General features: G+C 40.4%; 1 protein-coding gene across 3 annotated transcripts in view; it reads left to right on the forward strand.

Annotated features, from left to right (window-relative positions):
• Positions 1-4,389: 4,389 nt before the first annotated feature.
• Positions 4,390-13,580, forward strand: part of tpst1 (tyrosylprotein sulfotransferase 1) — a 46,790-nt gene continuing 37,599 nt past the window's right edge. For all 3 annotated transcript variants that reach the window (XM_032509665.1, XM_032509664.1, XM_032509669.1), the window contains exon 1: positions 4,390-4,642. The gene's annotated coding sequence lies outside the window, so the exon portion shown is untranslated. The remainder of the gene's footprint in view (positions 4,643-13,580) is intronic.

Below are 13,580 nucleotides of genomic sequence, written 5' to 3' on the forward strand. Positions count from 1 at the left end.
GTTCGGTGCCTTGCTCAAGAGCACCTTGGCAGTGCCCAGGAGATGAACCACATGGATGTGTGTCATACTGTGTATCAGGGAGGTTCATGCTTGTTGGGGTCATGGACTTTAATTACATTTTATTTCTAAATGTTTTCTATATCTCTTATGGGTTATGTCAATCAAACCAGTCTATTCTACCTCTATGGTGACTACTACTAATTTACATTGTTCTTGATTCAAGACTCTTCATGAACTCAGTGTAAATAAGTTCACATAAGATTAAACAAATGATTCCTGTTTACATACAAGACAGGAAGAACTAATTGAGTCAAGTCACGTCAAGCTCTAGTGATAAGAACAACCCCATGAAGTGGGCAAAGAAAAACTTCTTTAACCCTTAAACAGGAACAAAAGAGAAAATCCTTGGGATGCACACACAGGGGGAGACCCAGATCCTGGCTTCATAGGTATAGTAACTGGGCATTATGATACAACCAGATTCGTGATTCAAGGCCAATATGGCCTGAACTTTTTGGTATGTTACTCCATCGATTATCACGGAGGTACCCCGGGCCACTGATGCCCTTTTGGCTTTAAATGAGATTAAGCCAGGTTTACAAACAGGAGTGTTTCTCCTGTGGTCAAAATGTTTCATGTTTCCACTCAGAAGGCAGTTGTGTTGTTACAAATGTAGTGCAGAACGGGGAATGGATCAGAACTTGATGGAGGGACATCTCATTGTTTTCAAGGCTATTATTTTTGACGAGGCGAGTGAAGTGTGGGAATAGCAGTAAACCTTGTTCAATCAGTTACAAGGAGAAAAAGACACAATTGTCTTCCATTTAGACAAGACGAGTGTGTCTTTTTTTGTTGTTGGTATGTCTCTGCCAGGAGAAATCTGGGCCGCAAAACAGAAAACACTTGAATAGATCCATTCAGGGCGAGGCCAGTAAATTAATCTGTCAATCAAGGCTACGCTCTTTCTGGAAAACACACCGATCCTTCTCTCAGGTTAAGAAGGCTTTGATGAATGCAGAAACTCTTTGTGCCACATCACCAACCCCATGCCATTCAAACAACGTCAGAAACACTTTCTGTTTCTCTTGAACAGTGGAAAACGACAAGCTTGTAACATCATATATCTTGAAGCTGTTTGTGATCAGCAAGCCGAAAAAAACATGTAGATGAATTTTGAAGTTTGAAGTTTGTGTCAAATCATTTTTACTTTTTCTGTTCTTAATGTGAAATTAAATGGATTTAAATAAAAAAAAGGGATATATGAAATATTGAGCCAAGCTAAAAACAAAGACAGATGTTTTGTTGCACATGTTTTGTTATTCCTTCGGGTGGTGGTTGCCATTTTTATGAGTCGATGACTCAAGGTTACCTTTTTCCTAAAAAAATAAGTTAGCATTTGTTTTAGCTAACTTTCGTTCTAATCTACACACACATCCACAACTCATCCACAACTTTTGAAGGATGCAAGATCTGACTCTGGGGCTCAGCGCAAAAATAAATACACCATTTGACTGCTTCTTTGATACAATTTGATTTTTATCAATGCGCTACCTTCTGTTTTTTTTCCTACAATGTACAAGTTTAGTTTAAGACAAACTATGTGGCTAGATTCTGTTCTATGAATGATTTCTTACCTCAACATGTTGACCTTTGCACCTCCTAAAGGGCATTGTTGGACACCACACATTTCCTCCCATTTTTTCATGACTCCCATCCGTTCTCACACTCCAGCAGACCCTTGAGTAAAAGCCTCTAGGGGGTGCATTGTGGCAGCAGCTATTTTTGCCCTCATCTACCTTTACAGTCCTTCAATAGATGATGACTTATACTACCTAAAGAGGGCCGATCTCTGATTCAGGAGAAGAGAACAGTAGTGATATAAATGGCCTGCTGTGCACATCTCAAAGGAATGCAGTCAGCCCTCATTTCCACACTATGCATTGTTTCTGTTCTGCTGTATATGTGTCGCGTGGGAAATATGAGTTGTCGGCCAAACCCTATAATCAGATCAAACTACTTGATGTTCCAATCAGCACTGTCTGACACTCAGCATCTCAATTAGTGGTCTAAAGGTGTCAACTGTCCGTTGACTGTCCAGATATTTTGTCGGACTAGATCAACATATATGTTTAAATATTAAAATAAATATCAGATATCCAGTCATCTGATATGATGGAGGTTTCTGCTTGACCACAGCTGCAAGTTCCTTTTTGATAAATTGCACTATTTCTCTTGGTCAATAAAGCTTTGAATATTTTATACAAAAAATTGGTTCTAAATCCAACAATTTGCGGGTGGAAATTAAGACGGAGTTTCCCACCATCTTGAAAATGCTACTGTGACAGAATTCATTTGAAAACACTAAGTGCCTTACTAATGCTGAATTTCTGCAAGTTTGTTTAAAAATGTAATCAGTATCATCCTTTTAAAACCACAGTGTTCAAACCCAACTGTTCTCTGTGCTTTCTGTATCCGCTCATATCAGTTAACATGCACTTTTGAACTGCTGGAGATGCTGAGTGCTGGTCTTAGCAGACCGTTAACTGTGACTGAAACCAGAGAGTCCACAATAATGGCAACATTGATCACTGGCCATCTTTTCTCCGTCGCTGCCTTCAAAGCTTCCACTGCCATGAGAAATATTTCCGAAACAGAAAAGCAATCTTAATCTCGGTGAGAGGCTTTTCAACTTCACTTGTACCCTCCGGGGCCTGATGTGCTTTTAGTCTCGCTCTTTTTTCCTGACCTTGAGGCGAAGATAATGTGTTTGCTTGCTGAGGGGTTTCTGCATCCTCTTTGAGACACAGCAGCTGCTTGACCTAGCAATATGAATTAAAAGAGACATCAACTCATGTAATAAACAGGCACAAATTCTACACGAGAAGCTGTTTTATTCTGCTACACAGTCTATTTATGAATCCGTTTTTTTTTTACTGTGGGTAACATTTCAGTGTGGGTAATAATCCAGAAAGATTCCAAAACATGATAACCCCTGCTGATAGAGGTTAACTCTGATTTGGTCTCTGCTGACCTGCCGTGTATTTTCTGATGTGTGATCATCCGTATTGAAAGTGGCACAGAGACCGGAACCAAGGATTCCCAACTGCGCTTCAAAGCCCTGCAACTTTAGCGTTCCTGAAGGCTCCATATTAGCTGTGTGCCAACTGGTTTGTCCTCATTTAATGGAAAATTAAACCTCATATCAACTGACATGATAAGGGGTCATGTCAAGACCTATAATTTATTTATTCATTTATTTCTTATAGCTTTGACACATGCATGGCTTCAAGCTTGTCAAGTTGACATGCGTTTTGTGTGTGGGTGAGAAATAACACCTGACCCCCAAATTCCACTGGACGCGGAACGGAAGCGGATCCGCTCCGGAACGACGGCGGAGTCATTAGGTTTCTATTAAAATCAATGTGTGTACTTCCACCAAATGCGGAACGGCCGCGTCCCAGCTGTGGCGTTCCGCAGCCCTCCGGAGCAGATCCGCAGAGTTTCTATTTTTGCAGAACGCCGGAGAGCTCCACAGCAATTCAGCACACAGCAGATAGTGCGGGACAAGAAGCCGAGCACAGATAACACAACAAATAAAACATTCGGTCCATTTTCAAAATATTCCCCTGCACAACACCTTGAAAACATAGCAGAGTTTTTTCATCTCAATTGCTCTGGATGAAAACAAACTGCTATTTTGTGGTTCTATTCTACATGAATTTGCGAGATCTCGTGGTTCCTCGAGATTTCAGCTGTCAGTCATGGCTGCAGCCGTTCCGCAACAAATCCGGACTTGGTGGGTGCTGATGGACGGCGGAGCACGGAGCCGTCACGCAGCGGAGCCGATCCGCAGCCGTTCCGCATCCTGTGGAATTTGGGGGTAAGGGTAACTTTAGACATGCAAAATTCAACTCCAGCCAGTACAGTATGTAGGCCAAATGGTGTATGGCCAGAATGAGGCTCTTGGTGTCCAAAACATTTATTGTGGGCTAGTTATGAGAGCTAACACAACAATCATGCAAATTAAACAAGATGAATAATGAGAAATACATTATTGGTGTAATTGGTACACATAGGCCTACTGGTAAAAGCAAGCGATGATATCCTTTAGCACCAGTGACTTTTCTAAAAAACAAAAAAAGGTTTTGGTGTCAAATAGCTATAGATGCATGGACTTTGAGTGGACATTTACTATAATAGTACTGTTATGATTCAAAATGTTTCAAAAATAAATATTTACTGACGTTATTAATTGAGTTTAATTGATCATTACCTTCATGCTGAACCTGAAATATAAGTCTATATGAATGTACTGTGCTTTTAAATCTAATGTAGTTCCGGCCTACATCGTACGACCAATCAGCAGCTCTGACACACAACCTCTCCGAACGTTAGACAAATCACAGCTCGTCTTTCAACGCCAGTAGAGCAGTCCAGTTGTAGCAGTCTGGTAGGTATCACCTCCCGTCTACCAGCGCCACAAGCCTGTCCACCGTGCGACTGACACGGTGTGAAACACACAGTAAAATGCCCGCAAAGTGACTCGAGAGGAAGGCAGGACTGTCCGGACATTGGCACTGGATTCCGTGGAGGTTTTTTAACCGACAGACCCGAGTCTCCTGCGTAGTATCCGCAGCATTAGGTAGGTTTTTTGGCGCCGTGGTGTTGTTGCAATGTCCCTCTCCTTCCCTTTAGCCCAGGAGCTGCGACAATTAAACGCACATTTTTGGCTGGGGGTTTTGAATAAGCGTAATACGTCATTTTCATAGCTTTTATCGTAGTTTTCCTAGTAATTGCGGGTTATACAATTGTTCGTGTTTGGCATGGTAGCTATCAAGATTAATACAAAATTACCACGGCTGATAATCGCATAAAATCACATTAAGCCCATACATACGTGTAGCCGGGGGATGTATGTTGACAGATAGCGCCGTACGTGCCGCGCTCAGGGTCCTGTCTCGCGCTGAACTGTTATCGGATATCTGCCTTTATTATCGACAAACGTAGTTAGGTTACACACCTTAAAGATTAGCGAAGACATTTTACAAATGTTAAGAGGCAACTCTTTCACACGACATGCGGCTGGGCCACCAGGCAGTACATATTTCAGTTTAAATGAACTTAGAACATGTCCACGGAGCTGTTGTTATTGTCCTCTTTAGTACAAAATAGACCGTGCTGTGTTGCGGTAAAGAGCAGTAAAAATCTAAACTTCACATTAGTGGTTTAGTTACGTAGCTTACGTCGAATTAATGATAAGACCATAACATAAACAGACCCGGACTTTGTATAAACTACAGTAGGCCTATATTCTCCTGCTAATGTACGAGACATCTATTAAAGTTGAGAGTTTGTATTGTGGTTAGTACATTAATATGTATAATGGAATGCTTTGGGGTTACATATGTGTGTTTGTGGGGGTTTGAGTGCAGCAAGGGTTGGAAAAAATGACCCTGCTCAGTTAATCACATTGGTCAAGCGCATGCAAAGTATCCTGCATCATAGTTATTTTCTTGCCTCCTGTCAGACGCCTACCAAATCTCGCATTTTATGCTGTTGTGGACCAGTTAGATGTGGTCTCACATTGAACTTTCCATCATTATCAGACAGCAGTATTGTTTACCACTGAGTGAAATGATTATCACCATTGATAGCTTTGTACTTTTATTAAAAAGATGGCATACTAGCAAGAAAATATAGGAAATACTTGGTTCAGTGAAATTATTCAATGGATTTAAAAAAAAACAAAAAATTAAAAGATGCAATTGTAGCCTACTGGCTTACAATGATAAACAGTTTTGTAACAGTCATAGGAAAGCTGAAAGAGCAGTTTCCAGTGGCCAGCGTGAGGGGCATAGACTGCCAGTGTCTTGGTAGCCAGGAACACATCTGCTGTATGCAGGTGGTCTGGGGGACGGGGACACTCAAGTCCAGTTGAGTTCAGGGTGTTTCTCAGTAATGACTGCTCTCAGTGGGTCGGTTTCCACAGCTGCAGAGCTGGATCAGTTGGACTCAAACTCACTTATACTCTCATTTCCTTGTCTGAAAAGAACACCCACTGCTGCATCACAATTATTGCATTCAGTCAAGCAGCTGCCTGACCGCTGAGCCCAGCCAGGGTTTCAAGGGCCCATTTTTATGAAGTTCCTCAAAAGAGTGCTTGCTGCTCAAGGACTTACTGAGGTGGGGGCTCACATTCATCAAACCCCTCAGAATAATAGTGCTCATGGCCAGAGACTTCAGCAGATCTGCTGCACTGCTTGTTTTCACTGTGATACACTTGATTGATAGATCCCAGTTTGTTGACTGACTGTGAGTGAGGACAAATCCTTCAACTGGGCTCCTGTAGTTGTCTGCGGCTTCAAAGTGTACAGCTGAGACATCACAGCATTTTTGGTACTTTGCTGCCTTTCATAGCATTTGACCATTTTCTTGAGTTAAAGCTACCAAGCCCAGGAGAAGTAACATTATATCACATTTGAAGGCAGAAACAAGACAACATGGGTGTTCATGAGAAGTTTCCAGGAACAGTTGAGTACTAAGCCAACACGTTTTGTTACCACTCACACATTGGTCAGGTTTCCCCGGTGACTTGCCCTATCCGAAATGAATGGACCTATTATTATGTGTCTTTTAGTGTAGACGTAGTACAACTGCATGCAAGCAAAGTTCAAAGTTTGGGATGTCTTAATAGCACATGGTCTAATTCCTATCCAGATATTCAATGACATACAATTGATAATGACCAGACCTAACAGTTTGTGAACCTATAACCAGTAAATGCTTTCATCATTCTAAACAAGTAATAAAAGGGTAATGTTCAGCAGACTAGTCTTGGACAGGGAAAGCATTGCCAAGACACATGGTGAAATGTTGCAGAAATCTCAAAACATGACATGTAAAAGTCTAAGTCTTGCCTTTCACAATGAGTAATTGATTAGTTGATTGACAGGAAATGATCAACTGTTTTGGGAATTGATTAATTAATGCCATTTTCAAAACAACTCTGGTTCCAGCCCCTCCCGACGATGATTTTGCAACTGTTTATGTCATTGTAAATATAATGATTTGAAATGATGGACTGTTGCTTGGAAACATTGAAATCAACTCTAAGAACCATTTTGTGACAGTTTTTAATAGAACAAATAATTAATTGCAAAAATGATTGAGAGATTAATCTGTCATTAAAGTAGGGCTGGGCAATATATCAATATTATATTGATATTGTGACACAAGATTAGATATCGTCTTAGATTTTGGATACCATTATATTGTAATATGTCATGAGTGTTGTCTTTTCCTGTTTTTAAAGGCTGCATTACAGTACATTGATGTAATTATCTGAATTTACCAGACTGTTCTAGTTGTTTTATTATTTGCCTTTACCCACTTAGTTATTATATCTACATTACTGATGAATATTTGTAAAAAATCGTATTGTGTAAATATTTTGTGAAAGCACCAATAGTCATCCCTACAGTATCTATAACGAGCTTTTTGGTCCAAAATAGCGTGATATTTAATTTTCCCCATATCGCCCAGCTCTACATGAAAGTAATCCTTGATTGCAGCCACACTCAAATAAAACACAAATAGCTGCCATTTACTTTTTTATATTTTACTGTAATAACCCCCAAATAAGCAATAATATCCAAATGTATAACAGAGCAGTGCAGCATGGAGGAGGTCACTGCAACTTTGGATAATTACATACCTAATAGAACTACCATATTAGCTTACTGCAGAGATATTGGTATGGGTGTATATGTTGGGCAATAAGTAACAAGAAATTGCTTTATAGAAATGACAACTAGGAATGAAGATGAAGATTGGTACTACTGCACACCGTTCTTTCTCACACCTTCACCTCTGATCTCTCAGACACAGGGGAGTGCGTGCATGTGGCTATTGAAGGAGACATGGGATGGGAGTGATGTCTTGTGAGGCAGAGATGTGAAATATTTTGGCTGTGGAACCGCCCGGTCCAGTTGCCAGAGTAAAGGCTGACCAAAAAGATCTTTACTTGGGACAGAGCACGTAGTTATCCTTGGTTAAATGAGGTTTCTGTAGTATTTTAATATTCTGCTTTACATTTTATTTTCTTGAATAATTTGTAGTGTAATGTAAATTTTGTCAAACATAAACTACTTAAGATCCATATGGGTCAGTGGAATAAGATAATGCACAGAAACTATGTCCAAATCAAAGAAGATTACTACTCAGAACCTTTTGTTTTTATAAATGAAGTGTGCTGGGAGGCCACAAGTCCTTATGTAGTAAGTTAAGAACTGGTACCTTACCACTGACTATTAGATCAAAGTACGTAGAGAATGTTTTTTTGTATGATCTTGGTGTTATTGAGGATGAATTTCATTTTGTTTTCCATTGCCCCATGAACAGTGACATAAGGAATCAACATTAACATCTTTGACAGGAGCAAACAAATGATACCTATCTCAAGCAAGTTTCATGTCCTAGAAAGTTGCTAGTCATAGAAAAGTGAAATGAGAGAAATCCCTGCCTGCTTGGACAGCTGGGAAACACAATTTACTATATGATTTTAGAACAATCAACAGTGAAGTAGGTAGGATTTGTTGTAAATATTGTCGGCAAATATACGAACCGTTAGTTGGGTCCTGGAAGAATCCAATAAAAACAGTCTCCAGAGCAACACTCCTACACGGACAACCCTGGCAGCCTTGATTGTGTCTCACTGCCTTACAAATGGTATTCATACTAGTTGACTAAAGGCTTCCCACTCAGTGCTCAGTACACCCCTCCCCCACATAACACATTTACACACTGTCTAGTCATTGGCAGATTTACTCCACCGTGTTTCTTAGCCAGTCACTTTACTGATTAGTGATGTGTCATTGTTTTATAACCCCTGCATTGTGATAGTGAGTATACATCTGCTGGGTTTTCACCTGCACCGTGAAGGAGAAGTTGATTTACCTGTGAGTGTTGCATTGCTTTAACAGGTGATATTGAAACAGACATATTCCAAATAAGCAGTTGTACAGTTGAAGTGCTATGGTTTAAAATGTGACCACTTCCTGTGTGAACTGCATGTGTACTGGCAGGGAGTAGTTTTGGGGAGTGACAGTTCACCCGATTCACGATAGAGGAAGCAGGATGCTTCTGCAGAGGCAGGATAGTGACATATTACACATCTGCAGAACCATGTAAGGTCAACAACAAGTCAAGCAGAAATTCTTTAGTCTGCTGGACCTTCAGATTCAGATCAAATCAGATCCCAGATCTGCCATCAGCATACAAATGGGTTTCAAATGAAAAAGACGAAACAACATAAAGTTTCAGTGCTCCTTGTCAAAGATTCCGACTCCCAAGTGTGTGGAACTCTACTGGAGGGATTAATAGCATTATTTCAAAAGATATTCCCTTATTTAAGTTTTAGATGATATTAGTGGAGCGCTGTCCAACACATTGCTCCAAAATCGCCCATAGGTGTTCAGTTGAGGTCGGGTAACTGTGAAAGCATGTGATTCACATTCTTTTCATGCTCCTCAAATTATTCAGTGAGTTTGTGCCCTCTGTGGAAACATCTGCAGTGGTTATGTTTTCTCAACATATATTCAGTGTTTTTAGTCTTAAGGTGTATGCTCCTTAAAAAAATTGGTGTGAAACAATCTATATCTGTGGTTAGTTCAGAGTTTGTAGGTTTCAGCTGTTCTTCAGGTTTGTTCATAGTTCAATGGTTCAGCAGCCTGTTAAGACAGTTGCCCATGACATGGTTGTGCATTATCGCCCTAGCATAACGGAGAGGCTCTTGTCAGAGGGAGAACTTGAAACACTGCAGCTAATGGTTTGTGCAAATGCTGACCTTTGAACTAAGCTCAGAAACCCACTGCCGTTCCTTCCTTTTCAAATAAAATTACCTGTAATGTGATACCAGAGTTCAGTTCAGTATAAGTCATGTTCACTCACATTTATGAGCGAAGACGAAAATAACCTTTTTCACATTTGGAGTTTTTATGTAGATAATTTGCAGCCTTCTATATAGAAAGATGGGTTCTTTTTTTCATACGTCCGAGTATGGCAGTTTCTAATGCTGTTAGCTAATCCCAATAAAGCAACTACTGCCTGTTTTAGTCAAACTTTTTAATCTTCATCCCTTCCTCATCCTTTGCTCGTGATTTCATGAGTATGATTATTTCATGTGGTTAAAGGGACACAGGCATAACATTCAAAACGCCTCATTAATTTGGTCCAAACATGTAGGCTGACTGTGAATATAATGCAACTCAAATAAAACAACTATTTTTGGCGCTGCAGGCTCAGTGATTAAACAAATATTAAAGGACATGAATCTTGCCAGGGGGCTTGGTTTTTGTCCTGTTAAAAGAAATGTCAGATTGTCTCAGTTTTAATTGCGCACCATCCATTATGAACACAGACCAGAGGCCTGTGCTACAAAGCAAGTTTGGTGTTAACGAGGTAACTTCAGGTTCCAGGGTTCTAGGGTCCAATCCAGGGTTTTCTGTATCACAACAGTGGATCACTTATTACCAGGTTAAATTACCGTGGCAACTTATGCTGAACACCTTACCTGGTCGGGAGCAGGTTATGTTGGAGATCAGAGATCAACCAATGTAAAAGCACTGCCTACTGACCAATTAATACTATTATGTTTTAATATTTTCTATTTGCTCTCAGATTGCTTACCACTGCCAGTTTATGGAAAGCACAAGTGTAATAATGGTCAGATCTTATGCCTGATTGATGGGGAAGTGATATTGATAAGCGTTGTGATTTACGCATAACAGCGTAGGATTTTCTTGTCAGCTTTCCTTCCTGTTTAAGGAACCAGTGACTGTATTGCGTTTTGCGTGTAAAACTGTGTCTGTGTTCTTCATATTTATTTAGAATTATAGTTTGCTCTTCTTATGTAAAATATGCTGCTCTGGTAGATGTTTGTGATTGTTCATGCTGTGCAAACATCGCCTCTTTTATGTGAACGCTCACGCTGCTGGATTGGGAAACCCCGGGTTGATTGAACTAGTTAACCACCGTCGTGACACGGCTTATGCGGGACACGGTTGTTAGAGTTAGTGAAGCCGGTAACTGAAAAAAATCCAGGGCATGTTGATCTTGATTCGTAGTACAGGCTTCTGGTCCCTTCACATAAACATAAACATTGTGACAGATGCGTAAGCAAATGAAATCCCCTGGGGACTCAAGGTTGGCTCAAGGTTTGTACACATAATGGGGGAGGAGGACGACTGTGTTTGCCCTCATCTGCATCTTATTTTCTATATAATCCCAGCACATAATGCTGGGATGTAGAGGAACAGTAGCCATGCATTAGGAAGCAGACAGTCGACACCGTTGGATTAGTTTGCTCACAGTGAATCATGACTTGGACGACTGGAACAATTGTCTCTTGGCTGAAGAGACATCTCTTCCTCCTGTCATACAGTCTAGTTGGAGGTTAAATGGGTTTGTTCATAGCCTGTGATTTATGGCAGAGCCTGAGGGGCAGAGGTTGTGGTCAGGGTAATGGCCGCAGTCCTGCTGGTTGACCCTGCAGTTGTGTGGACGTTTAGGAATGTACCAGATCACAGATCTGATTGGAAACTTAATTGAGGATGGATCATTTGTCAGTAAGAGGATGACAATTGGAGACCAGGGCTGCACAACCATGGCCTTCTGTTTCTCTGTAACATTGAATTTAAGGTTATTATTTCAAATTATATTCCAAACTATGTTGTATGTTAGCTCCTGGATATTGGTAACATGGTGTATGTTGTGAGTTTTTGAAAGCTTATGCCAATGCAGGTTTTGCTGTTCTTGAATTAAAGCTACTGATACCTTTATGGTACTTTTTGGTGATGGTATTTTAACAATCACAGATAGTCAGTGTTCCTTCCATTCTAATGCCTTTTAGTGTTAGCAGGTAAAAATATTATTTGAACTAGAACAACTGCACTGAAACCTCCTGGAACATCAGTCTCAGTCCTTTTCCAGGGGAAAGTGTAAACAAGGACACAGCCATTGATGCAAAGCACCAGAAAGCAGGCCAGTCCAGTATCATCTGTTATGCAGAGCTGCAGCAGCAGTTCCAAACCTGCTGTTTTTCAACTGCAATTCCAGTCCCATCTGGGCCACCTTTAGGCAACGAAAGGAACACCAGGTGCAGCTAAAGAAGATGATGATGCTGCTGTTGATGACAATGCGCGCCATCTACAGCCAAAGAAAAGTTTGATACTCCCTTGTGAAGGCACTCTTACCTCCTCAACACTGTCTTTTTAGTTTGCCTTCTTTCCTGACATACCAAGATTAGCACTCCGGTAGACATGCCTGCGTGTAAACACAGTAATGCGCGTCTCAGCTGCACTGTGTATGTAAAGAAAAGACGTTTGGAGATGCCTCTGAAGTGGAAGGACTTTACCGGACGAGTAATGTGCCAGTTTATCACTTTTGACAGTTTTTTTCTGACAACATCCAAGCAGCTCTACTGTATACCTATTAGGGTTGATCGTGGTTAAAAATCCGTTTAAATGTGTAAAGATTACAACTGGTTAAGATAAAAAAGGAATCGCGATGCAAGTTTTAAACAGTCTAGGGCATGACGCCAGCTAACATTACACAATACGCTAGTCTACCGTTAGCAAGTAACGTTAGCTGACTTAAGCACGGTTAAAATGCTGACAGCTAAACAGTGTAATGTGTGACTGTATTTCACTGGAAAGGATTCCAAAACCGGGAAGTACAACAGTCTGCAGCTAAAGACACAGAAAAGACTTTGAGACAGCATGGACACTGCCGCTGTCGGATAAGATTGTGTTGCGTTCAATGTTATTTTAAAATACCCTTCTGCCATCTAGTGTTTCTTGTTTTTGTCGTTTAACTGCAAATGACTGGTAAGAAAAGTTGCTATAAGTTATTGATATTACATTTTAAATAAATCATTAAATGTAACCAAATGGCCTTAGCAATAAACAGCAAATTTTTATTTTTGTTGCACTTTTGATAAGAGGACACTTCTGCTGTTATGCACAGTTGATATGAATAAAGGAAGATTTTTATTGTGTTAAAAAAAATCTTGAGACAATCATATTGTGAACTTAAAATCGTGATTTGTAGCTAATCATGATTTGATTGTATCGTAACATCCATAACTCCTAATGTAGAATTTGGTTATATCTACACTTGATTAAAAACGTGTTTGAGCTTGCGGATGTCATGATTCCAACAGGCCTCATTAGGAAGAATAAAGTTCTAAATATAGTGAGCGGAGGTATTTAATGTGCCTGATTATGTTGTAAAATGTGAGGGTGAAAGTGGGGCACCCTGGCTCACCCCCCCACATTTGGTTTATTTTGAATCTCTCCAATCTTCCATAAGAGGCAACACACAGTGTTATATAGACTGCCCACAACAGCTGATTTTCTGCTGCCTGGGCCAGACATTCATTGATAAATCATTGGAACATAGTTATTTTTTTTCTTTATTTGATAATGACAGTGGATAGACAAGAAACAGGGAGCGAAAGAGAGGGGATGACACGCAGCAAAGGGCCGCAGGCCGGACTCAAACCCGGGCCGCTGCAAAGGACT

Source organism: Etheostoma spectabile, chromosome 3 (genome assembly GCF_008692095.1).
Source record: "Etheostoma spectabile isolate EspeVRDwgs_2016 chromosome 3, UIUC_Espe_1.0, whole genome shotgun sequence".
In the NCBI taxonomy this organism is placed as follows: Eukaryota; Metazoa; Chordata; class Actinopteri; order Perciformes; family Percidae; genus Etheostoma; species Etheostoma spectabile.